The 27738-nt window shown below is 41.8% G+C and overlaps 1 protein-coding gene across 4 annotated transcripts in view; it reads left to right on the plus strand.

Annotated features, from left to right (window-relative positions):
- SGMS1 (sphingomyelin synthase 1) overlaps window positions 1–27738 on the plus strand; it is a 207219-nt gene that overhangs the window by 115784 nt on the left and 63697 nt on the right. For 2 of the 4 annotated variants that reach the window (XM_030568770.1, XM_030568768.1), the window contains exon 2: window positions 21913–21969. The gene's annotated coding sequence lies outside the window, so the exon portion shown is untranslated. Of the gene's footprint in view, window positions 1–252; window positions 304–21912; window positions 21970–22354; window positions 22651–22913; window positions 22999–27738 lie in introns of those variants that run through there. The other 2 variants (XM_030568771.1, XM_030568773.1) reach the window with 2 other exon arrangements.

The following is a 27738-nucleotide window of genomic DNA, read 5'->3' on the forward strand; positions in this document are numbered from 1 at the left end:
ACCACACCCAGCATACCATGAAAGCTGCTTTCTACAGACACATCCATCTCCATTCCTCTAAGCTCTGCAAATTGTAGTGAAATGGATCAGCTCTATCAGCTGAGCAGGTATATGCTTTAAGCTGTTTATAACGGGAAAGAGTTCCATCCACCCACATAAGTCACAGGCTTTCTCCAGCTGAACTGGATTTCCCGGTATGCTTTTTTCTCCGCCTCTCTTCAGTGCTGCTAACGTCATTTGTACACAATACAGGGAGAAAATACAGATGGAGAAGAAGCAATCTTTGAGCCTGGCATGTGTTTGGTGAGAGTGTGCTTTTATTTAAATGCTTTATCTGTACATGTGGAATTAAGCTGGTGTGTGTCGTTTGTAGCTGCTTTTAGGGAGGATTTTGCTATGATTTATTTTAGTTTAAAAGTGAAGTACAGAGGAAACAGCTTGAAAACTATGTGAACTGTGAGCATTCAGTAGAGAGGAAGTATAATGTGAACTTTGTAGTTTGGAGGGGAGAGAGCTTAGTATGTAAAAAGCATGCTGAAACACTCAATTGGAATTCTGAAGTTTGATCTTATAGATACGTGTCCTTGCTGAATGGACAAACTCTACATGAGTTTACACTTAAAAAAGGGCAACTCCCAGACCATTAGCAACAAAGCCAAAGGGAGAAAAATTGTGTCATGTGAATTAGATGGCAAAATGTCAGTAAGTCAGTAGATCTTAAATTTTGAATGATCCTGTTTTAATCATAAGATGTGTCTAAAGCATAGCAGGATGCTTGAGACTGCACAATGGAGTAAGGGTAAAGAAGAAAATACTATTGAAATCTAAAATGTCAAGAGTACATGATTTTTTGAAAAATGGCACAGTATTAGAACTGCATTAAGACCGTTTTTTGGTCCAGTAATGGCCAGCTAGAATGTTAAGTGCTCATCATATCATTACCTGAAGAGTAAATATCTCCAAAAGGAGAGGGAGTTTTTACAGGCACTTTAAGTTTTTTTAGTTTGTTACCAAGATTCCTTAGTGAATATTTGATTTTCAGTTCAGGCTGAAGGTGGTGGTGAAAATACTGAGTGTTTGGTTATGGATTGTGGTTTTTTATTTTTAAATAATTTAGTAGGTATCTTTCTCTAAGGTATTCTAGAGCAGGAGGTCTTTCATATTTTCGTAGCCCGGATATCATGTTAAGAGTCTTTTATGGACAGCTTCCCTTCCTTCTCACAGGTACATATGTGGACCTTCTCATCCAATTAATAGTTGCATAACATCCCTGTGGCAGTTGCTTATGTGGAAAAATAATAGGCAGGTCTCCATAGACCAGGGGTTCTCAAACTGGGGGTTGAGACCCCTTGGGTATCATGAGGTTATTACATGGGGGGGGTCACGAGCTGTCAGCCTCCACCCCAAACCCTTCTTTGCCTCAAGCATTTATAATGGTGCTAAGTATATAAAACAGTATTTTTAAGTTATTGGGGGGGAGGGTTGCACTCAGAGGCTTGCTATGTGAAAGGGGTCACCAGTGCAAAAGTTTGAGAATTACTGCTATAGACCATTAGTGATATTTGGACCCCAGCTGTGTCCTAGCGTTTAAGTAGGTGACATGGGTATTATAGAAAACCTGGTGACTCATGGGGCTATTCTTCCCTCACTGGAGCCAGGGAAAACCTGTTGCTGAGCTGAACAAGTTTCAAGGATAGTATAACCCTTGGTCTAGACTCTTTGGTTTGGTTTTTATGAATTTTCCGAATAATATGTGATACTGTTTGTCCATTTTTTGAGTGAAAAATAAAATGCAATGGTTACTCCTTTACCAGGAGGAGAGCAAGTTGTATTTAAAGATAAACTACTGTAGGAGAATTTACAAAAAGTAAAATGCACACCAGTTTATTTTTTATAGGTGCTATATTTTACTACTTGATTTGTGAAAAGAATGGAACCAAGTTGCAACCAGCCAGAGCAAGGTCACTCTACAGTAAACATTTGCAGAGTGGCTGTCTGCTCTCCTGAGGAAACAGCACAGCACTCAAACCAGTTAGACCATTAGTCCAAGTTTTACTTAAAAATATCTTTAAAAACAATTTCTTAATTTGGACCCCAACTGTGTCCTAGCATTTAAGTAGGTGACACAGGTATTCTAGAAAACCTGGTGATTCATGGGGTTATTCTTCCCTCATTGGAGCCAGGGAAAACCTGTTGCATTTTCAGCCCCTCTTCTGGATCTCATTAAAGTGAAGCTGCTGATTCTGTCCCTGTGGAGGAAGTGAGTTGTGTGACTATAGAGTTAGTAGGTATCAGTAAGCAGGGCTTTAAAATAGAAACATATGTCTAATAATCAAAAGTAGGTCTCAGACACAAGTGCAGGTGAAGTGGAGACCCTAGGATTGAGGTCAAACAGCAAAATTCTTGTGAGAATGCAGCTTCCCCTCACACTTCCCTCCACCCCTAATTCCTATCCGGTTGATCTTCTTGAATCCTCCTGTGAGGCTTGATCTTTAATATTAGCCTTAGGCTAGGTAGCTGATATATTTGTAACACTCACTTCTCAAGCTTCTGGAGGAGATAAGGCCAATGGCTACACTTACAGTTCTGCAGTGCTGGTAGTTACAGCTGTGTTTGTACAGCTGTGTAGGGCCAGCGCTGCAGTGTGGCCACACTGACAGCTACCAGCGCTGCAGTGTGGCAGCATTTGCAGCGCTGTTGGGAGTGGTGCATTGTGGGCAGCTATCCCAGCATTCAAGTGGCTGCAACGTGCTTTTCAAAAGAGGGAGGTGGGGTGGAATGTGACAGGGAGCGTTGGGGAGACAGAGAGAGTGGATTTTTGGAGCTGACACTGTTCTCAGCTCCCTGCCTTGCAAGTTGTAAGGACTGGAAGATACACAGTGCCTACCTTCAATCATTTTAAAAGTTTTGACCTTTCCCCCACCTGTCTCTTATTCACTAAATGCTAATTATGCACTCCTAAATAGCCGTCAGACCACATAAACAGTTGCTCAACATTACCCCTCCCCCCTCTCTCCTCAAGCAAACAGCTTTGAACATTCCAAAGCAATTCTCCTGCCTTCACTGGCTCGCTCACTGGAGCACAGAGCAGCTGTGTTTGTTTTTTAGCAAGTAGCTAAGGGGAGATCAGAGTTCAGCCATTCTTCTGGTTTGCTGTGGACAGGAATTCTGGGATACTTCCTTATACCCCGGAGGCCAATAAAAGCGCTGGTGGTGTCCACACTTGCTGACCAGCGCTGCATCACCAGCGCTGGAATCGCTACACCCAAGGCAGACCAGGTGTACAGCCAGCGCTGCAACCAGGGAGTTGCAGCGCTGGCTGTGCTTTGCAAATGTGGCCACATCCTGAGTTGCAGCGCTGTAACCCCCTCACCAGCAACTCCCCAGTGTAGCGAAGCCCTAGACTGTTTTTCTCCATTACACCTCACTCCTACCTTTTACCATTACTCCTACCACTGAATCTGACATTTTGCCTGTCATCAGAAGTGGGAAGGGGATAAGCCTTCAATCACCTGTTTCTCCCCAGCACCTGTTTCTCCCCAACATCTCTTTTCCTCCCTTATGGAGAACTCTGATGCTTGATTCTGTTGCTTGCCCAGCTTTCCCAAGCCTCAGTGAGAAAGTGACAATGATAGTTGCCAGTTTCACTGCTGTTCACAAAGTTGTGAATAGCAACAGTCAGACTGTGGCTACAGTCTTGTTAATGTGTCTGCTTGCTGCTGCCGCTTGGCAATTTCATGTTCAGTTCACATCAGAAACATTACTTTTCCAATAGTTGTTAACAGCAGTCAGGAAGCCTTTCGCAGAGTAGCATTTTTACTCTACAGAGTTTTCAACAATGCCACATATGCATATATACTAATGTACATACACACAACATGTACATACACTACTTTTATACAGAATTTCTGTAAAACCTCTTCCTGTAGTGGAAATGAATAATTTCAGTTAACATCTTTGAACTTACTGGGCAGCTTTACTAGATTTGCCTTTTGGATGCTTTTATTTTGTGTCCCTTCTGTTGATTGAACCTTCTGGTGTTCTCTGTGCTGATAAATTCGTGGCACTGCGTTGTTTAATTTGAGAGTCACTAGTAAATGAACCTGTTTCATAGACTCATAGACTTTAAGGTCAGAAGGGACCATTATGATCATCTAGTCTGACCTCCTGCACAATGCAGGCCACAGAATCTCACCCATCCACTTCAATAACAAACCTCTAACCTATGTCTGAGTTAATGAAGTCCTCAGATTGTGGTTACATTCATCACTGCAGCACCTGTAACTGGAGACATGCAGTGATACTAATTCAGGCCTTCACGAGGACATTTTTCTTTGGTAATTCTTAAGAAACAATGGTTGAGGTGGTAGAGTTGTCTTTGCACTGTAATGTCTGAGCTTGGCACTGTTCTTAGAATGTGTGTGTCTGTCTTTAGGTGCTGGTTGTATTCTTACTGTCTGTCTTGTCTGGAGTTACTCTATAGACAGTGCTCTAAATTATACATACACAACAAAACACAACACATACTGCTTTTACATGGAACTCTCATAACAAGAATAGAAATGTTTTTTGTAATCAAACCTTACATTCTTCAGAGATTGATGACCTCCTCCTTGCAAAGTAAATCTTTCCAATCATTACTGGCAAGTAGATTGATCCAAGCCGTGCTAATTAATCTGGCTAGTGGGCAACATTTTGTACCACTGTCAGATGGATTAGAAAGAGAACTATCAAACTGTTCCTTTTAAAATTTGAGTTCCCCCTTTGAAATAGTAGGGGTTCCATGAAATTAGGAAGATCATGACAGAAATCAAGAGATTGGCCATGTGGTTTGGAAGAGAAAAATGAATTTTTAGCAAAGGTTATAATTCATAGCTAGGGCAAACTTTGCTCTCAAATAGCAGATGCACATCACCATAGAAGCACAGCAACAAAGTTCTCTAGATATACGATGATGCATGAGCTTTGGATAAGATCCTTGCTTAAAAGAGTGTTCTATATCATGGAAATATTTTTCAGTTAGGATCTTACATTTATTATCAAGGCCATAATTCTTTCCTGAAGCTTCAAGAGGGAAACATTGGGTTAGGTTTGCACTGCAAGTAAGGGCTTATCTACACTTACAGTGCTGCAGTGGGGCAGTTCCCCCACTGCAGCTGTGCCATTGTAGTGTTTAGTGAAGATGCTATCTGTGCTGACGGGAGAGCTTCCGTGTACATAGGTACTCCATCTTTGAGAGGCAGTAGCTATGTCAACAGCAGAAGCCCTCCTGCTGAAATAGCACTGTCTATACCAGGAGTTAGGTCAGTATAACTACATTGCTCAGGGGGTATGGATTTTCCACACCCCAGGGTGTCTTAATTATACCAACATAATTTTGTAGTGTAGATCAGGATTTTGTTTTCAAAAGAAATATTGGAAAAGGAAAGGGAAATCCATATAAACAATTTTATAAGGTTTTCTGCTTTCCAAGGTACTCCCACTGAAGAAGAAAGCTTGAGAATGACTGTTCTGGTATTTATTTATAAACAAAAGCTCTGTGATGAGATTTTTACTTCTAAATCCTTTAGGAACTTTTGAAAATATCCCCCTTGGGGCACAATCCCTAGCTATTAGTTAGTGGTTGTGGATTTGCTTGCATAATTACCAGCTTGTTGTAGAATATTCCAGTGCTCAGCCCTGCCCCTACTCTGAATAGCTGCAAGCGGAGATGGCACTGCACAGAGTCGAAGGCCATGGCTACACTGGCACTTTACAGCGCTGCAACTTTCGCTGTGCGAAAAAACACCCTCCTGAGCACTGCAAGATAAAGCGCTGTAAAGCCTCAGTGTAATCAGTGCTGCAGCGCTGGGAGCGCGGCTCCCAGCGCTGCAAGCTACACCCGTAAGGGATGTGGTTACGTGCAGTGCTAGGAGAGCTCTCTCCCAGCGCTGGCGCTTTGACTACACTCACACTTCAAAGTGCTGCCGTGGCAGTGCTTTGAAATTTCAAGTGTAGCCATACCCTCAGGCTATGTCTACACGCAGAGTTTTTGTGCTGTAAGTTTCACCGGTGACAGGGAACCAGTGAAAGTAAAGCGCTGGTTTGTGTTCTCACTTAATTCCTCAGGCGTCAAGAGAGTGTTTGCATTAGCATCATTACCATCCCCAACGAGAGCAGAGCTCTAGGGCAGCTATCCCACACTGCATCTTTCTCCAGTTTGGTGATAGGGCTTGTGGAGGGAGGGGTGATTCTGGGTCCCTGCACAGCCTCCTCTCCCCAAACACTGATAAGCTCCAGTAGCTCAGCATTGCTCCAAGCAGGCAGGGCCGTCCTTACCCATACACAAACTACGCAGCTGCATAGGGCACCAGGAAATTTGGGACACCAAATTGCCCCAGATTTCCTGGTGCCCTACTCAGCTGCGTGCTGCTCCAGCGGCCAGCTCAATCCCCCAGCTGGCTGAACTGGCCAGAAAAACTGCCCCTGCTCTGCCCCTGCCTCGCCTCTTCCACAAAGCGCTCACTCCCCACCTTCCCCAAAGCCCCACCCCACTCCACTCCTTCACCCTAGCTATTGGCATGGGGGATTGCAGCAGAGGTCGGGCGCACGCGCTGTACACTCACTGGGTGGCAGGAAGTGACCCAGCCCCAGTCCACTCCACTCAGCAGGTGAGTGCTGGGGGGCAGTTCCACCCTCCCCCACAAGTCCCAAAGCTGAGAACCAGGGGAGCAGAGCAGAGTGGGCTGGGGCCAGGTCACTCCACTTCAACGGCTCCGCGAGTGTGGGGCCGGGCCTGCCCTGCAATCACTGGGCGGCAGGAAGTGGAGCAACTCGGCCCCAGCCCGCTCCGCTGGCTCGTGTTTGGGGGGGGGTGGTTTCCCTCCAAGCCTGCTCATGTCTCCCTCTCCCCCCCATCTTGGGTGCACCCTCTTCCCCTGCGGATGCCTAGGGGGAGCCCACGCGGGGGTGGGGAAGGCTGTGTAGGGCACCATAGTGTCTAGAGTTGGCCCTGCAAGCAGGGGATCATTTGCTCTGTGGAGCAGGCACTGTCATCTGGCCAAATAAGTGAGCACTTGCCAAGACAACAGGAAGGGGAGTTTCAAAGTTCCGGGTCTTTACAGTGGGAGGGGCAGATGTCTGTTTACCTGGCAACAGAGCAGCAGACCTGCTGGCTAGAGTGATCACCCAGGCACATACAGTTTTCATAATTCAGATTATGGGGCTGGAAGGTGGGTTTCCTGGGTTATATGGCTTCTGCCTTGTGTGACCTTGAGAAAGTCACTACTCACCAGAGGTCTTTCGACTTAATTAACAACTGTGCTTTTAAATTACTCATTTGCTAGTATAATAGCAAAGTAGTTGTCGTCGTAGTAGTAGTAGTAATAATTAGTGTCATTGCTGCTCAGCATATCTAAAAAGAATAAGTAATCTTAAAATTTTATATTTTGTTAGCACCCTGATTGGGGCCTCCATTTTGTCAGGCACTGAACAAATACATAGGAAGAGAGTTCCTGCTTCATAGAGCCTCGTATCTAAAAAAAAAATTTAAAAATAAATCTAAGTACTAAGAAAATATTTCAAATGTACAAGTGACTTTGGCTCCTAAGTCCCATTTTTTCAAAAGTGATTTAGGCATCGAGGAGATGTGGGCTTCACATCTAAAATGTACAGATAAATTCTAAAATTTAAAATGAAATTGGTTGGTAAAAATTACCAATAAAACATCTTGACAGAGGAAAACACCTTAAATTTAAAAGGGAAAACAGTGCAAATACAACTTTAGAGAAGTACCATACTTTTCTGTGAGTCTGAGAGTTTCATACATTTCTGTAGTCCTGAATAGGGATAGGTGCATAGTTATTTATGCATAGGGAAACATTTGTGTCTGAAATTGGTGCGATTTTTCCCACAGTATTTCAATTCCTGTATAGTGAAATATCATGAGAAGCCTGCATCTTGTTTTATTTCATCCCCATAAATGGTCCCCATGGTAAAAAGCTCATGAAAAACACTAACAATCACACACACTTAAGAATTATTCAGGTTCCTGGATAGCTCTAAACTTGCCATTATTAAGAGAGAGGAGTAATATAAATGCTGCTCTAGGCTATTGACTTTGTGTGTGCAGGAGATATTTATTCTAGGCCTGATTTTTAAATCCAGCTGCCTAAAGTATCCATGCAAAACACCCTGGGGGCAAGAACAGTAATATAGTATACAAAACCTTGTGCAATGGCTATCAGTAGTTACTGGAACTTATCAGTGAAGTTTCATTTTAAATATATTGTGTGTGGTGAACTTCAGTTTGGTTCTCTTTAGTTTTGGCTTAATGAGATTATCTTTAAGGATCTGTTCATGCTTTTTAAAAATTGTAGTTACGAACTTAACTTTATAATGCTGTGTTCTTTATTCAAAGTATTTATTTTGCCTGTGAAGTTTAAGAAACAGTGACTTCTGTGATACTCGTATATCACATGGATGAATTTGGGGTTCTGCAGTTATGACGACTCTGTAACAGATGTCCTGTTCAAACAAAAACACTTCAAGAATCTTATTCTGATTTAGTAGGCTGTTCTCATGAGTTATGATCAAAGATGAGAAGGATCAGATAATGGGAAATGTATTCTCATATCCAATTGATGTGTTGTTGCAAAAAAGATTTTGGTGAATAAAAGTAATTACTGAACATAACTTCAAGTTACAGTAAGTATTTTAGTAACAGGTTTTGGGTGTGTTTATTGATATCAGACTGCATCTGTAGTTTTATTTCTCATATAATAAAATTTCTCAGTAAATTCAACTGAGAAAATCAAGATAAGGCAGCCAATTTACAGCTTGCATAAAAACTTTTATCCCTTGACAAAAATGGATCTTTTTGACCTGAAAGACCTTGTATATTGTAATAGATTCTTTGGACCGATAAGAAATCATCATTCCTACTGTCTTTGCATCAGAAAACAAAACTTTAAAAAATGTAATCAATTAAGTTCAAAATCAGCACTTGTTTGTTCATTCAGCTATAACTGGTGGTAATACCAGTATATTTAATTAACACCAATATAAATCCTTATACCAATAAGGGTCCAGTTTTCCTTTGCTTGACTAGTGTTTTGAGACTCAGCGCAATCCAAGATAGCTAAATTAAACTACAAAATAAAGGCAGCTGAATGAGATTTGGGATGGGACAGGGAACATACCATGAAAGCTTTAGCTACTGTCATGTTGTCAGCTATGTAAATTAAAGCTATAGAACCCTATGTCATAGCTGCTAGATTCTGTGTTCCTAAACAAAGTAAAATACCATTCTGGGCTGTCTGGATAATTAATATAAGGATTTGGCTGCTCAGGAGTGCACATCTGGTTTGACTGGGAGACCTCTGACAGACAAGAGAACAGGCTGTTAGCCATCTTTACAGGAAATGATGGCCAGTGAGGAGCTGGGTTTTCTTTCTTCCCCCAAACCCCGCCCCCCAACTCCCTTTAAAAGGCATGATGCATAAAGGGTAGTTTTTTTTGTTTACCAGGGTGATTGACAAGAATTACCTAGGGGGAAGAATATGGAGCCATTAAATGCAGGACGTCCTTCTTGAGCAAAGAAGGAGGCCAGTTCTAAATGGACCCAGATCAGAGCAGGGCAGGGCAGTAGAGTTCAAACCAATGACTGGAGAGGCGAGAAGAGGCATTGTGAGACATCTCCTGGAGGCCAGTCGCAGCACTGTAATCAACCAGGGTGTACACTGGCACTGCGGTGCTGTACCCCTGGTGCAGAAAACTGTACGCCTCTCCAGGTGTGTTTTTTACAGTGCTGCAACTGCACAGTTTCTGCTCATTAAGTGGCTTGGTAGTGTGTATACCTCAGGAGTTACAGCACAGAAAGCTGCTTTACTACACAAAAACTTGCCAGTGCGGACAGGGCCTGAGAAAAGGGAGAAGGCAATTGGACCATTCCCCAGTTCCTCCTGGCAGTTGCATATACATTTTACAGTGCACATGAATTGGGGTTGTTATGGTATATCTGCACTGCAATCAGAAGTGTGACTGTAGCACATGTAGACATATCTGATCTAGCTTTGGTCTAGCCAGCTCATATAACAACAGCAGTGAAGCTGTGGCAGCATGGACTAGCTGCATGTGTATGTACTCAAATGGCTAACCCAGACTATTTGAGATATAACAAGATCAAAGCTATCCTGCGTATTTCTATACATGCTAGAGTTACTCCTCTGATTTCAGTGGAGTCATACCCTCAGAGATCAGAGACTGAATGGATAGAGAGATTGAACTAATCCCCTAGAAGTGATTTTGAGGCAGATGGGAGAGTATGTGAAAGTTTACTTTTCTGCTTCCCATGTTGTACCTGTTTTGTGGCTAGATGTAGCTTTTGTCAGTGGCATCTGCTTGATAGATTTCCTGAGTGCTAAATTACACCTGAGCTGTTCTTTCCCATAGCTGAAAATACACTGATGGAAACTTGCAGCCATCGTCAAACATCTCACCTCCCCAAGTAGTCTGGGTGTGTACAAAATACATCTCTCTTACAGTCTGAGTTATGTTCTGATGTTTTGTGGAACGGACATAGGTAATTAAGATCTCATATTAAGTACCTTTTCAGTTTCATATACTGTTGCTAAATGTCTTAATTATATCCATTGTTGAGTTTTTATTTTATATTATATTATATTTTATATTTATATTATTAGCGTGGGAATCCCTAGGAGAAAATTGATCAGTAGTTAATTATAAATGTACTGTATTTAATATTTGTGTGGTAAATGACTGGAAGTACATGACGTTAATCTTAAGCATTACTTTTGGTAAGTGCTCAGCATCTCTTAATTAATAAATAGTTCTTGGCCCTGTATTTCAAGTGTATATTAGGTTTGTTTGTAGCCCTTATCTTTCTCCCTTGAATATATTTTTGGTTATTTTTTTGTTAAATAGAATAGGGCAGGGGTAGGCAACTTATGGCACGTGCGCGGAAGGCAGCACGCGAGCTGATTTTCAGTGGCACTCACACTGCCTGGCTTCTGGCCACTGGTCTGGGAAGCTCTGCATTTTAATTTAATTTTAAATGAAGCTTCTTAAATATTTTAAAAACCTTATTTACTTTGCATACAACAATAGTTTAGTTATATATTATAGACTTATAGAAAGAGACCTTCTAAAAATTTTTAAATGTATTACTGGCACGCGAAACCTTAAATTAGAGTGAATAAATGAAGACTTGGCACACCACGTCTGAAAGGTTGCCAACCCCTGGAATAGGGACTAGAGCCAGATAAGTAAATCATAACTTTGCATGCAAAAGAGAACACTGAGAGGGGACATAACAGTTTTCAAGTACATAAAAGGTTGTAACATGGAAGAGGGAGAAAAATTGTTCTTAACTGCTGAGGATAGGACAAGAAGCAATGGGCTTAAATTGCAGCAAGGGAAGTTTAGGTTGGACATCAGGAAAAACTTCCAAACTATCAGGTTGGTTAAGCACTAGGCTAAATTGCCTAGGGACGTTGTGTAATCTCCATCATTGGAGAATTTTAAGAGCAGGTTAGACAAACACCTGCCAGGGATGGTCTAGATAATACTTAGTCCTTCAGTGAGGGCAGGGGACTCGACTAGATGACCTCTCGAGGTCCCTTCCAGTCCTATGATTCTATGCAGATTGTATCTGAAGAGGTTTGACCTATTCTGGCAACAAAGTTTCTTATTCCTATTGGTAATTGTATTTTTGATTTTATCTGCTGCAGTTTACAAATCTTTACAGGAAGGATATTATCAGAACACTTCTAGTGCTACAGGTTTCTTAAATTCCTCAGTTTTTATCTCAACGTTCTCATCTGTATCTTACAGTAATCAATATTTCTGAGATGAAGATTAATTTAAGAGTGAGTTGTGAAATTTTGGTCATCTGTCCCCCAAAATCATCTAGACCAAAGCAATGATAAAAGTTAAATGCATAAAATTACTGAACAAAAAGTAAACCCTCACAAATATCACTATAACAGAATCATTATCTGTCTTGAAATAAACTGTAAACCTCTTTTCTGCTCATGATGAGAACTAAGATTTCACTAAAGTGCTGCATGTGTGTAAGGGTCTATCCCCATTCCTGCGAGTGGTTTTAGGCCTTTCAGGCACCAAGAAATATTTGGATTTAAGCTTAGTGGCAAATAAATATGAGCAATCTATTCTCTGGACTGAAGAGAACAACTTGATATTTTGTACCTTTTCTCCATGGTTTGAGAATGAATACGTTTCTCAGACTACTTCATGGTTTCAGAAAAACATATGCACTAGAGAAAATATCAAACCACATTTTAACTACACATGAAGTATCTCATTTAATAACAAAATAATAATTAAGAAAAATTTGAATAGGTACTCAACACTCTGAGGTTGAAAGGTTCCCCCAAAATGTGCATTTGTTCCTCTTTACATTCATTTACAGAAATTCAGAGATCTCCCAAGACCAAATAATCCTCCTTCATTGTCTTTGTAAAGGCATGTCTACTTGGTGGGCTAACATGCCTTATGGTGGTGTGACTGCTAAAGCACTATACAGTATTGCGTATTAATTGGTCTGTGTACGAGTGACTACTGTGCACTAAAAATTCTCCAGGGAAGAATCCTTCTGTTGATGTAGCTGTGCCTAATTTAGGGGGTAGGTAGGCTTAACTACAGCATGCAGGATATAACATTTTTCACAGCCCTGAGCAACGTGGCTAGGTTGATCTAATTTTTAAGTGTAGATCAGGCCTGAGATAAGGTTTCTGCAGTTTTAGATTTCCTTCCCTAAACTCTACTCTCATTGTTTGTGGGCTATTTCATTACAAAATAACTACACTATATAGCTTCTGGTTAAATTTAGTTCTCTCTTTCTTCTAAATTTAAAAGTTAACTCTTCTTCTTGATTGCAACCTTCTGTGCTACAACAAATTAATGTCCTATTTTTCCTTCATAAAAGAGAGAACATAATCTACTTTACTAAATACTAATAATTAAGAGTTAGTTAGGTTAAAATCTTCAATTATGATCAAATATCTAGATCGGGGTAGTCAAACTTTTTGGCCCGAGGGCCACATCTGGATATGAAAATTATATGGTGGGCCATGAATGCTCATGAAATTGGGGGTTAGGGTGCGGGCTCTGGGGTGGAGTTGGAGGTGCAAGAGTGTGCTCCGGGATGGGACTGAGGGGTTCGGAGGGCAGGAGGGGGATCAGGGCTGGGGCAGGGAGGTGGGGGGCTGGGGGGCAGAGGAGCAGGCTCCAGGCGGTGCTTATCTCAAGCAGCTCCCAGAAGCAGCATCATGTCCTCTCTATGGCTCCTATGCAGAGCCATGGCCAGGCAGCTCTGCACACTGCCCCTTCCGCAGGTGCACTTGGGGTGGGGGCAGCATGCGGAGCACCCTGGCTGCTCCTACGCATAGGAGCTGAAGGGGGCATATGCTGCTGCTTCCAGGAGCTGCCCGGAGCAGGGCAAGCCCTGCCTGGAGCGCTTGAGTGGGGCAAGCGCTGGATCCCACCCCGTAGCGTAAACTGGAGAGCTGGATGCAGCCCAGGCCGTAGTTTGCCCACCCCGATCTAGATCTTGGGTCTGTAACTATTAGATAAATTTCTAGTAAGAAGTTCAACTCAGGGCTTGTCTACACCAGGGGTTCTCAACCTTTTTCTTGCTGAGGCCCCCACAACATGCTGTAAAAATTCCACTGCCCACCAATATCATATAAAAGCCAGAGCCAATGTTAGAGGGTAGCAAGCAAGATAGCTGCCTGGTGTCCCAACCACAGGCAGGCTTGCAAAGCTATATTGCTCAGGCTTCAACTTCAGCCCCAGGGCCCTGGGCTTAAGGCCTGCACAGCGGTGATTCAACTTTCTGCCCTGGGCTCAAGCAAGTCTAACATTGTCCCTGCTTGGTGGACCTCCTGAAACCTGCTTGCAGCCCCCACAGGGGGTCTGGACCCCTGGTTGAGAACTGTTAGTCTACACTACAAAATTTAGGTTGATTTAATTTAGGTTGAGTACAGGCATTGAAGTAATTCAATAGGTTGTTGATGTCCACACTACCCTCCTCCTGCCAGTGGAACACGTCCTTACCAGGAGTTCTTTCATCCCTGCAGTGGGGTATTGTGCAGCACTGACAGCCCCCCCGTCTGCTCAATTTCACAGCACAGAGTCTACCAGCAGTGAAATTGATGTTCTTGTCAACTTTGTGCTATCTATTGTGTCTGCTTAGAGCAGCTGCACTCTGACAGCTGTAGGAGCTCCTGGGGAGAGGGAAGCCCACGCAGCAGCCCAGCTGGGAATCTGGGAGGTAGCAGGGCTCCCACGGGGAGAGAGGATCCTGGGCAGCAGCCCACTTGGAGCAGGTAGGCCAGAGCCTAGGAGGCAGCTAGGCTCTAGCTGGAACCTCCCACCCATCCGAGGGTAACAGCCTGAGCTGTGAGCCAGGTGTGGGGATCACAGAAGGCAACCTACCAGCTTTCTTGTAAATTTCAGGACTCCAGCACTCTGTGATATTGACAAGAATTTTAGCCAGCAGCCTGTGTAAATGACTCAGAGCCTGTCACCTTAACTACTCAACATAAGCTCTCATGGAGGTGGAGTTATTATGTTTGTCTAGTAGGGCACTTAAATTGGTGGAGCAAAGCTGTAGTGTACCAACTCACATAGGTTGACATAAGGCAGCTAATATCGATCTAATTATCTTTGTAGTGTAGATCAAGCTTCATTAAGTTGAGACTAATTCCACTTTAATATTCCTTGTCTATGTGTTCTATAGTAGCTTTTTTGTATTTTTTTTTTTAATGATACTGGCTGTTTGTCTTTTCAAAGTACAGTAGTTGTGGTTTGTGGAATTTTGTAGTGGTGAAACATCCTGTTTTTTGTAGCCTCAGTCAAAGTTTTCAGAGCCTTTTTGACTATTTAAACGCAAGCGTCTTTTAGCACCTTACACAGCTCTGTATACACTTTCTAATATAAATAAATCACAGTCAAACTTGAATTGGAGGACTTAGCAAAGTGACTCAAAGCGATTAGAGAAGTTGGGGCTGCTGCAGGCAGAGAAGAGATTTTTGTCCGAATTAAATCTTGCATCTCAGAAGAGAAAATAAACATACACATTACAATAAAGCAAGTTTATTTTTATCTTCATATTATCCTAAGGGCTTCCAGTAATTAAACAGTAAAATTACTGGAGAGGATCTGGATTCATGGTTAGGAGGGAGTCTGTTTCAGGTGGTCCACTGTAGGAGAATAGGAACTAGTAGGATAAGCATTCTTCTGGCAGTTCATGAGCAACAAATCAGAATCCTGTAAGTGTAAAACACAAACTTCTTAGTAAACACTTTCTGCTGCCAGTGTCCTGTATGGGATTTTAAAGTGATCACACTTCAAAGAAATGCACTAAAGGTTTAACATTGTATCAAAGAAAATAGAATTTCAGCACAGTTATTTTATTGAGTCAAGTTAATAGTATATTGTGCCAAAATATGTCATAGCTTAGCTCCATTTCAGTCATTAGAGAAGAAGGTAAGTGGAGGGAAAATTATCCAGTAATTCAAGATTCTTTAAACTAGAAGCATACAGTATTGAATTAAATTTATTGTGGGGAAAGGTAATGTCAGCTTAGACTGTTAGTGTTTAATGTTCTGTGGCATTCTTAACAGAAATAATTGAACATCAGCACATTAGTGATCCAGTCAGTGTAGTTTGGTTTGAGTGATTTTAAACCTTACTGCAGCATTCATCTGAATGCAGTCTGATGAGCTTATTGGTGAATGATGCCATAATATATTTATAATGATAAAACTTATTTCAGATGAACAGTTCCAGTCATTCTTAAAAACATTATTTGAAAAGAAAAAAAAAAGGTCTTGCATGGTTCCTAGAAAATTTCAGTACTAGACTGTTGTTCTGTCAGAAAGCTGTCTAAAATATTCTGTTGCTTGTTTTGCATGATGATTTTGCTTCTTTGATCCATCTTGGTTTTAGTAGTCTTTCAGCGTAAGGTGTTTCTTAAATGTCAGTTGACCTTTTCGCTTAAAATGTTTCAGCTTGTGGGCCTAAGTCAATGGGGAAAAGTCTGACATAAGTTGTAAGATAGATCTGAAGTCAAAACCAAAAAATGATGCAGATAAGTTGGAAAAACAAGTTCTGAAATAGCTAACATTGCTTTGAATGCTAGCCAATTTTTACAGCTCAGTTCCTTTTCTGCTTAAGTCTGTTAGGTAGCTTATGTAAGGCTCAGTGAGAAATGAACCAAAGCATGAACAGTTTAATGATTCATTCCTCAGAGAATCTTAACTGTATAATGATGAATCTGGCTTTAACACCATCAGCAATATGTTTTTGAAACTGCTACCCAGAAGCCTTTTTTTTTTTTAGAACAAATAGTTAGTTGGAACTGAAATTTTTTTCATTCCATTCAAGGTTTTTGCAGTAGAAAGTACCTGAGTCACTTCAGAGATGCAGATAGTATCATTTTTGCAGAAATCCCATGGAGACCTTAAAACAATTTTCAGAAAACTGAACACGGTGTTAGGAATGTAAATTTTAAGGTTGTTTGCTGAAGATAAAGATTCCTTAAACATTTAAGGAGGAGAAAAAAAATTAGAAGCTGCTCAGCAACTTTTCTACTCAATCCAAGTAAGGTAGACTGTTCCATGTGAAAAAGTAAAGAGAAGAATCTAGAGTGGAGTAGGGCCTTTGAAAAGCTAAGTTGTTACCATAAGAGGTAATCTCTCTTTCAGTATTTTTTTTTCTTTTTTAAGGACTTGACATAGCTTGTTCTACCAAGTATGACATACAGACATTCATCCTTAAAATAAAGCAGAGCGTGAAAGCTCAACAGTGAAGCAAAAAACATTTTTTTTTTGTTTGATGTCACAAGACCAAGTAAAACCACCAGGCCTAGGTGAAGGACATTCTGTAGCCTGAAGCAGACAGTATGGCAACGGGCTGCTCATGATGCAGCGATAGGAGATGATAGAAGGATTTAAAATAACACCTAAACCATAGCATCATAGGAAAGCTATGGAAGAAGCTAGTTTTTTTATTTTGGTGTTGTTTTTTTTTTTTGGACCTACGTAATCAAATTTAGCCCAGAATGCTTGGTAGCATCATAGTAAGTCTGTTGTCTTCAGGAAATAGAAAACAAGTGTGATGGCTTTCTTGTATATATATTTTTTTATAACTTTTAGACCTATTGCATATGGGGTTGACGGTCATTTTATACGGGTTTTAAATAGGTGTCCCAGTATTAGAATGAGTTGACATAGAAATGGAATATAATAGCAGTTAACTACTCAGAATTCTTATAATAAATTTGGTGATGCTGTAAACTTCAAACTACAGTTTGCATTCAGAATATATAAGACTTTTATAGAAGACCTGCTAAATCCATAAGAGAGGCAAAGATGATTTTTCATTGCTAAATAAATGAGTTGGTTGATACTTCTGGCTTTTAGGAATATAAAATTTTGTATGATCCTATGGAGTGTTTCATTGGCCAATATAAAATCATTACCTTTGCAATAGTTTCAAATATAAGAAGCTTGCATACATTGTGAATGAAAAGTCTCTAGGAAATTAAAAATTTTGTAGTTCTTCCTTTTTATTTCTCTGTTTGCTAAGCTTTTTCACCAGTTCTGATCCTTCCCTCTTTTTGGTAATTTGTACTGCCCGCCAATCGACCGCCACATACAAGAATTGGCGGTCGATGCCTCAGCGGTCGATTTAACGGGTCTAGTGAAGACCTGCTAAATCGACCGCCGATCGCTTTCCCGTCAACTCCTGTACTACACCTGATCCAAAGAGTAAGGGGAGTTGACGGGAGAGCATCTCTCATCGACGTCACGTAGTGTGGACCCCGCGGTAAGTAGATCTTAGCTACGTCTATTTGAGTTACACTATTCACGTAACTCAAATTGCGTAGCTTAAATCGGCTTTTCCCTTCCCTTTCCCTAACAATGCCTTAGTTAGTTGGGATTAATTTTCCTGTAAATCCCCATATAGGCAAGTCTTGAGTTTTTTCTTTTGGAAAAAAAATTCAGTCTGTTGTCCTCAAGGCTGTGAAAATAACCTTTAAAAATGTGAAGAGAGTAAAGTGGATGCAGTGTGGTATTCCTGAATCTGTGCAGCCTGGAATAATAGCTCTGAGAGAGGCCCCTGATTTGAGGGACATATATTATAACTATTTTCCTGTGAAACTTTGCTAAGGAATTTAGCAGTGTTTGCAGAGCTGCTACATTCATGTTGTCAGTAGTAACCACTGACACATGAGATTGCTAACACACACTGTTCCATTTTATGCACACGCCTAAGTATTCCACCATTTTCAAACAATCAGTTTCAAAAAGGCAGCTGAAAATGCTTTTGTCTTTCCAACAACCTATTGGGAGATTTCTAGAGAAACTTTTCTCTCAGCCACTCAGATTGATTTATTAAACTAGTGGGTGTTCTTTCTGCCTTGTAAGAGGTTTAATAATTGGTAAGGAGACATGGAGAATCATCTGAGAAGTGACTTAATGTTCAACAGAGAGAGAGGATGTGTGAGGTAATATCTTTCATTGGACCAACTTCTGAGAGTGCTTTTGAGCTGCACAGAGCTTGTCTTGTACACAGCAAACAATAATTAATGTTTAACAGTCCTTTACCACTTTGGCTTTCTTGAATAATACATAGGAGGGAGAAATTTTTGCTGTATCGGGTTATGTGAAACAAGTATATTTTTTAAATCTACATTATTTAAAAACAAATACTGCATTTACAACATTGCTTTTAGATAAACTCTCCTGCCAGTTAATTGACCTTGAGGCTTATGAACCCTCACCTTGGGACTCACAACTCCCATTGAAGTAAATTATTTAGTTGTGAGCCCGCAATACCAGTCTGTTGGTTACATATGTGTCTATACTTAATATTTTGCACTTTTATCTGGAATGCGTATTTTAATAAGGCAAGTAACCAACATGGTGATCTTCTTAATTTGGATTTAGTAGGCTGGAAAAGATAGAAGCTGCTAGTTTGTAACAGCAATTGGTTTTCATAGGATGAAACAAGCTGAAAACTACAATAAAAAAAAACAGTTGAGCAATATTCCTGTGTACTCCTCGCAGAAATGACATTTTTTTTTGATGTTACTGTGTTATAGAGTAAGAGTGGAACAGGAAAGGTTAAAAAGAAAGAAAAATAGTGAGATTTATCAAGACTGGTAAACCTAAAATTAGGCTTAACAGAGTTGACCTGGTTTGAGTGTTTGCCTGTTGCACCATGATCCCTACCTTGCCTGCTTTGTTTTTTATGACAAATGTAGGGTATCCTAATGTACAAATTAAAAGAGAGTCATTTACTTGATTTTCCAAAACGTACAAGCTCTGTCACCTCACTAGGATGTCAAGATTCTAATCACACAGCAGTTGTCATTTTGGACCACTAAGGCTACAGATTTAATCACCCAATAGGCTGTTCTCTAAGAGAAGGGTGGATTGGTCTGACAGTGGTCCCCTTTCCCAGAATCTTGTAATGGCTCTAAACAGTTACACTCCCCCATTTTACTAATTTGAATGGAAGGGAAAGCTGGGTATCATTACTGCTCACACTGCAGCTCTTCATGACATTTAAGAAAGTAAGAATGCTGCATGAGCCTATACATCATAGACAGAGGGCAGTGAGATATGCTGTCTGTTCCGTTGCAGCCACTGATATAGTATGTTGCTGGGTTGGTAGTGTCCATCAAGGCTTAACTCATACCATGTCACTTTTAGCAATCTTGTACGTAAGATTGACAGCATACATTTCATTAGATCTATAAATGCAGTGACTGGTCTAGTATAGTTCACACATTGTAATCATCCCTTTTTAATCATTTACACTTGACTCATCCTGAACCAAAAAAAGAAACTGAAGGTGTAGTAATTTTTTTAGCTTGTAACAGTAAAAGTGCTAATTCTTTATGCATGTGATTATTTTTAAGATTAATAGTTGTGTCTCAGGGCTGGTCCACACTGGGGGGGAAATCTATCTTAGATACGCAACTTCAGCTACGTGAATAACGTAGCTGAAGTCGAATATCTAAGATCGGATTACTCACCCGTCCACACCGCGCGGGATCGAAGTTCGCGGCTCTCCCTGTCGATTCCGGAACTCCATTGGGGTTGATGGAGTTCTGGAATCGATATAAGCATGCTCGGGGATCGATATATCGCGTCTAGATTAGACGCGATATATCGATCCCCGAGCAATCGATTTTAACCCGCCGATACGGCGGGTAATCTGGATGTGGCCTCAGAAATGCTTTTCTCTTGCAACTACAGTATAGTAGAATCTCAGAGTTACGAACTGACCATCAACCAAACACCTCATATGCAATCAGGCAGCAGCAGGGGGAAAAAACAAAAGCCTATACAGTACAGTACTGTGTTAAGCATAAAGTACTAAAGAAAATAAAGGGAAAGTTTAAAAAAAATTTTTTTTGACAAGATAAGGAAACTGTTTGTGCTTGTTTCATTTAAATTAAGATGGTTAAAAGCAGCATTTTTCTTCTCCACAGTAAAGTTTCAAAACTGTATTAAGCTAATGTTAATCTGTAAACTTTTGAAAGAACAATCATAACGTTTTGTTGAAAGTTACCAACATTTTAAAGTTACAAACAACCTCCATCCTCAAGGTGTTCATAACTCTGATGTTCTACTGTATGTACAGAATTCTCTGTTTCTCTGTATATATTGATCAATCAGCATATCTGTCTTAGACCTCATGGGTTTATAACTTGGTTTTTGAAGAATAATTCAGCTGGGAGCACTTTTAAAAAAAAACGTGTTTGAAGTTGCTTTATTTTTGCCCTTGATGCTATAAAATAAATCCCCATCTCAAGGCACATTTTTTGTGCTCTTATTGTACCACCTAAAATAACATCCATGTTTAATCGGGATTTCTGATGGGCTATTGAGTATTCCTTGAGTAAGAACTTGTGAATGTAGGTATTCATAAAACTAAATTTAAAATTGAACTGCCATGTCATTTTAGGTCAGCTAATACTGCACTTGCTTTTAAAAATCATTTCTTAAGTATTTGTGCTGTACGGAATGGACAGAATGGACAGAATACTATGAATACAACACTTTTTAACAATGTTGTACAAGTTCCAAAAGCCAGAGCAGTGATTCTCTTAGTATTTTAAAATGTCAATATTATTTATATGGCAAGTTTTAATAGTTGCAAGTGTCGGGGTATGAAAAATCCACACTTGTGAGCAGCACAGTTAAGCTGACTTAAGTCCTCATGCTGATGCAAAAATATACAAAGGTGATGTACTATGAAAAAGGTGGGTTAATAACCTCCAATTAGTCAGTTACAAAGGGTTGCAAATATAGTTGACAGTTGAATTTCCCATAATTAATGCAAACATCACCTAATGTAATACCCAGAGATAGTCTTAGTCTTAGTTCATACAAACTATTTAGGTGCAAGGGACTGGGCAGCTATGGGGTGGCTGGGAGCTCTGGGACCCCCACCACCCGTGGGGACTCAGAGCTCCAGGGTCCCCTGCCCCCAGCGGTGGAGGGGAGCTGCAAGGTTCCCCTGCCCCCTCCCGTGCGGTTGGGAGCTGTGGGAATCCCTCTGTTGCCACCTGTACCCTCCTGCCCCACAGCGGTGGTCAGGGAGCTGCTGGGGTACCCCCTTGCCTCCGGTAGCTGGGAGCTACCAGGGTACACTCATTGCCCAGAGCGGCTGGAAGGTTGGAGGCCCACTGCCTCCCAGTTGGGGGTACCTTACAGCTCCTTGCTTCTGCAGGAGGCAGCAGGACCCTGCAGCTCGATCACCAGGGCTGAAGTCATGGAGGTCTTTGGAAGGCATGGATTGCAAAAAAAATGTTGGAAAAATTACCACTGAACTGTTCAAATAAAACCTTCTGTTAATTTTCTTTTACAGATGGTGTAAACTTCCAAATATTAAAATATAGGAAAAGAGAAAGCAAGCCCAGTTACTGTAAGTATGCAGATTTCATGAACAATTTCTGAATTTTGTACTATCTCTGAATTAGCTTCAGTAGGATTGCCAATTTTGGTTGCATATGTTCCTGGAGATTTCTTCACATAACATTTTAATTTAAAGATTAATCTTTAATTCTTTGGAGACTCCAGGCCAACCCTGGAGGGTGAGAATCCTAAGCTTTAGTGTAGTTACTGCTCCCTCATCAGTGAAGAGAAAATCAGAGTTATTGTGTACAGTAATTCCCTACTTAAAGTCATCTTACTTCACGTCCTCTTGTTTCTATCTTACGTCCCAGCTCCATTACAGAACATGCTGATTTAAAGTTGTGCAATGCTCCCCTGTAACGTTGTTTGGCTGCCTCTTTGTCCACGGCTGGCAGCCCCCTTATGTCTTCCCCTCCACCCCTCAGCGCCTCACGCCTGCTGACAGACCCAGCGGATCAGCGCTTTCCCCCTGCTCCCCCCACCTCCTGCCTGCGACAATCAGCTGATTTGTGGTGTTCAGGAGGCTGGAGAGAGGAGGGAGGACGCGGTGCCTCCTGAACGATGCAGACCAGCTGATTGCCGAGGGCAGGAGGCAGGGGAGAGAGCGGGGAGGCTACGTGCCGTGACCTTGCCCCTCCTCCCAGCCTCCAGAAGGCCACAAGACTGCTGATTGCCGAGGACAGGAGGCAGGGTGAGTAGGGGAAAGGTGCTGATCTGAAGGGTCCACCGGTGGGTGGGAGGCGCGGGGGGTGGACATAATGGAGCTGATAGGGGGGCTGCGAGCCTATTTAATACCGGTATTAAATTGCTTGTTTAAAATTGTTTAAAATGTATATAATGTCTTTTGTAGGGCAAAACCAAATTTCCCTGGAACCTAACCCTCCCATTAACATTAATTCTTATGGGGAAATTGGATTCACTTAACATCGTTTCACTTAAAGTTTCATTTTTCAGGAACATAACTACAGGGTTAAGCAAGAAGTTACTGTACCAGTGATCCCTAATTGTACGTTGTGTTTTTAAACAGGCCTGGAGTCAGGTATGCGGTAACTACAATCTGTCAGGTTTAAATATTAAATCAGTAAAGATTATGGACAGAGCAGTGGATTCTGTGTCAGTTTATAGGGTACAGCGTTTATAAATCTTCAGACGCATTGTATTTAAACTTAAAAAGGCACATACGGGAAACTAGCTATTTTTATTACTGAGAGTTGTAGAATATTTGAGCCACCTGCTGATTGACATCTAATGAAATGCTCTGTTTTGAGTATGTTTGTAACAATTTTATGGAAATAGGATATGTATCATTCTCTTTTTATGCCCCAGGAGTATTTTTCATTTTTTAAGTCTGGAATTATTTGAATGTAACCTACTTTCTGGGCCAGTAGAGCGAGAAGGGAGTGAGATCTAGTAGTATTTTATACTGTACTTTAAACTGTAGTCTGAAACTGTACACTGCAAATCTCTCGTTTAGCTGGCACTAGGGCTTTTGGATTACTTTAATGTGAAGTATTCAAAATACACCAGTTGGATGCCATGCATCACTGACTAAAAACTACTGCTGCAGAAAAAAGAAAAGTCTTTAGTTCTTTGACAGATAATGAAGTAATTATTTGAAAGAGGGATGACGACTGAGAAGAACCCTACACAACATATGCCATGGAATCAGTAACTGGAATTGGCAGGTTGCTAATGAATACTTCCATAAATACCGTAGGAAGAAATGTAATATTTCTTTCACTTTCCTCTGTGACAACTCCAATACCTGTATGTAAAACAGAAGATGAAAGAAAAAGTAGGCAACCAGATGTTAATAAAGAAAGATGTGTGAGGGATGGTCAGAAGAACTTCATTTTGAAACGCTAATCTCTATATGGTTTCATTAAAAGATTTAGAATTTCTAGAACAGTGCTATAGCTGATATGAGTAACATGTCTGAAATCCTGTTTTCTGTATCTTTTATTGTTTGTATAATCTCATACGTGTATACTGGCTCAGTAACTTTTAAAATATGTTGATATTAATACTTTAAACAAGAAATGCTTCCCAGATTTTGTGACTGCTCAGTGAACAAGCTCTATTTCCTTTAAGCAGCTTAGATTATGGCCTTGAAAATCATTTAACTACTCTCATGGGGAAGACATAATGGTAATTTATTTGCTTCATGGAAGTGTGATTGTCTAAAATTTCTTCCAAATTTAAAAAGAACCTTGTTTAACACATGACATGTAGAAAAATTAAGTACATTGAAAACACTAATTTCTTCTGTGAATATTACACACTTTTGAGGCAAAGGGTGTGTGCATATGTTAAGTGCTGAGCTGGCATAAAAGTAAGACTGCAGTGATTTTGCATAATCAAAGGTAAATTGGGAGCTGTGAAAATTCACAGAAATGTTACTCAGCCTTAGGCCAGAAGAAACTTAAGTGAATTTGGATAGAAAATGTGACATTAAAATCTAGACTACCTTTATCTGTATTGGTCTTTACATGGGGAAACAAAATAAGTAATGAATCTGGTAGGTCTTCAAATTCTCATGAGTATTGCACTCAGCTGTAGAAAATGTTGGGTCTGAACCTGCTTCCATTGAAGTTAGTAGGAGTTTTATCGTTGTCTGGATTGGCAGTGTGTGTGTTTAATTTTATTGCATTTTAAATATCAAGATGTAAATATTGACATGAGCAGACTAAATATGTTAAAGAATTTATAACTAAGATATATCATTAGTGGTCTAATTTTCACCCACCCCAAGTGTTTCACCCACCTCAAGTAAGAAAACAAGGTTTTTAGGTATTTAAGTACTTTTGCATAAGCAATTGCATTAATCACATATTCAAAATTAAATACCAGTAAAGTTTCCTTGTTCTGTAAAGAGACATGAAATTAGAGACATAGAAGTAAAAGTAGTTTAAGACTTGCAATGAAAATTTTTTGTTCATATATTTATGTGCTGGCTAGAAGATATTTAAACTAAATTTAATGTATAAACAAATGGTTAAGTCCCATGTACATTGTATCACTTAATTATGTTTTTAAACCACAACAGGGGACAACAGTGTTGTAATAGGTACACCTACATAATTGGGTACCCCGCAGCTCTGGCAGCATGGGAGAACCCCGCAGCTCCCCACCTCAGGTGGTGGTGTGTGTTGGGGGGGTGGGGGAGGGGGGGTGGAACTCCCAGCCACCCGGCATCTGCCTAGCACCTTCCCATTTTATCATGGATATTTTTATTGCCCATGACTTATCTATGACTTTTACTAAAAATATCTGTAACAGAATCTTAGACTTGACCATAATTTGCCATTTTGTTTTGTTGCCTGGTGGCCAGACAGTGAGTTTCTGTGGGTAACCGTTGAATTACAGTTTTTTGGTTTTATCTAAGATAGTTTAAGATTTACAGTACTGTACATAATTTGTAGCTAAGTAACAAGAAATGCTGCATCTTAAATATTGTCTTGGTTTATTTTTAAATCACCATAGTCATAGTCTGAGTGATTTCTCTACATAATTTTTTTTTTTAAATTCTTAAATATCCTGAGTTACTGGCTTGAGCTCCTTCTAACTTCACTGGGAAAATCAAAGGCGCAGTTATGATGTTTTGTTTGTTTGTGTGGATATAGTCAGCAGTTTACAACTAAGAAAATTAGATTGTTGGAGATATGCTTAGTACACTCACACTTTACAGCGCTGCAACTGGGGTGTGAAAAAACACCCCCCTGAGCGCTGCAAGATACAGCGCTGTAAAGCGTCTGTGTAATCAGGGCAGCAGCGCTGGGAGCACGGCTCCCAGCACTGCACGCTACACCCGTAAGGGATGTGGTTTACATGCAGCACTGGGAGAGCTCTCTCCCAGCGCTGCCGCTCTGACTACACTCACACTTCAAAGCGCTGCTGGGGCAGCGCTTTGAAATTCCAAATGTAGCCATACCCGAAGTAACCCACAGTTGCCTAAGTATTTCTTAAATGGCTAACTGCTTGAACAATTAACTAAGCAAAACTAGCAAGAGAATCTCCAATTTGGTGACTCCCAGGCCATGTCTACATCTAAAATTTTGCAGCGCTGGTTGTTACAGCTGTATTAGTACAGCTGTATAGGGCCAGCGCTGCAGAGTGGCCACACTTACAGCAACCAGCGCTGCAAGTGGTGTTAGATGTGGCCACACTGCAGCGCTGTTGGGCGGCTTCAAGGGGGGTTCCGGGACGAGAGAGCAAACCGGGAAAGGAAACCAGCTTCGCCGCGGTTTGCTCTCTCGGTCCTGGAGCCAGCCAGCAAACCGCAGGGAAGGAGACCTGCTTGCTCGGGGTTCCGGGACCGAGAGAGCAAACCGGGAACGCCGCGGTTTGCTCTCTCGGTCCCGGAGCCAGCCAGCAAACCGCAGGGAAGGAGACCTGCTTGCTCGGGGTTCCGGGACCGAGAGAGCAAACCGCGGCGAAGCTGGTTTCCTTTCCCGGTTTGCTCTCTCGGTCCCGGAGCCAGCCAGCAAACCGCAGGGAAGGAGACCTGCTTGCTCGGGGTTCCGGGACCGAGAGAGCAAACCGGGAACGCCGCGGTTTGCTCTCTCGGTCCCGGAGCCAGCCAGCAAACCGCAGGGAAGGAGACCTGCTTGCTCGGGGTTCCGGGACCGAGAGAGCAAACCGCGGCGTTCCTGGTTTGCTCTCTCGGTCCCGGAACCCCGAGCAAGCAGGTCTCCTTCCCTGCGGTTTGCTGGCTGGCTCCGGGACCGAGAGAGCAAACCGGGAAAGGAAACCAGCTTCGCCGCGGTTTGCTCTCTCGGTCCCGGAACCCCGAGCAAGCAGGTCTCCTTCCCTGCGGTTTGCTGGCTGGCTCCGGGACCGAGAGAGCAAACCGCGGCGAAGCTGGTCTCCTTTCCCGGTTTGCTCTCTCGGTCCCGGAACCCCGAGCAAGCAGGTCTCCTTCCCTGCGGTTTGCTGGCTGGCTCCGGGACCGAGAGAGCAAATCGGGAAAGGAAACCAGCTTCGCCGCGGTTTGCTCTCTCGGTCCCGGAACCCCGAGCAAGCAGGTCTCCTTCCCTGCGGTTTGCTGGGTGGCTCCGGGACCGAGAGAGCAAACCGGGAAAGGAAACCAGCTTGATTACCAGAGGCTTCCTCCTTCCACGGAGGTCAAGAAAAGCGCTGGTAACTGTCTACATTGGATTACCAGCGCTGGATCACCAGCGCTGGATCCTCTACACCCGAGACAAAACGGGAGTACGGCCAGCGCTGCAAACAGGGAGTTGCAGCGCTGGTGGTGCCCTGCAGATGTGTACACCTTCAAAGTTGCAGCGCTGTAACTCCCTCACCAGCGCTGCAACTTTCTGATGTAGACAAGCCCCCAGTAGTGTTACAACAGAGCCTTGATCACATCTTCCCACTCTTCTCACTTAATGGGTTCAAAGGAAAGCATGGCCAGTCCTCATTTGCTTGGGGAAAGGAAGTCTGTGATGTGGAAGGAAGGAGTGTGGACAGGGTGTGGACAGTATGCAATCCCCTATGTGGAACACAGAAGATATGGTCCCTACCTCACTATCTACATGGACAAATAAACACCAAAAACACAGTGCCTCTAGATGATTAGCAGAAGATTGACAGATGTTTCAGTTTTTATGTATGTGTGTTATAGCACAAGATACCTTGGCAGAAGTATTTTTAGTGCATTGTCACTGGGCTAGGTACAGGTCAGAATTTTTTTTCACAACTTTCAATATTCTGCCAGTGGCACACATGGTGATGTACTACACGTGACTCCCAGGGCTTGTTTAAACAAAGTGCGTGTGTG

The sequence above is a fragment of the Gopherus evgoodei genome, chromosome 7 (genome assembly GCF_007399415.2).
Source record: "Gopherus evgoodei ecotype Sinaloan lineage chromosome 7, rGopEvg1_v1.p, whole genome shotgun sequence".
NCBI lineage: Eukaryota > Metazoa > Chordata > Testudines > Testudinidae > Gopherus > Gopherus evgoodei.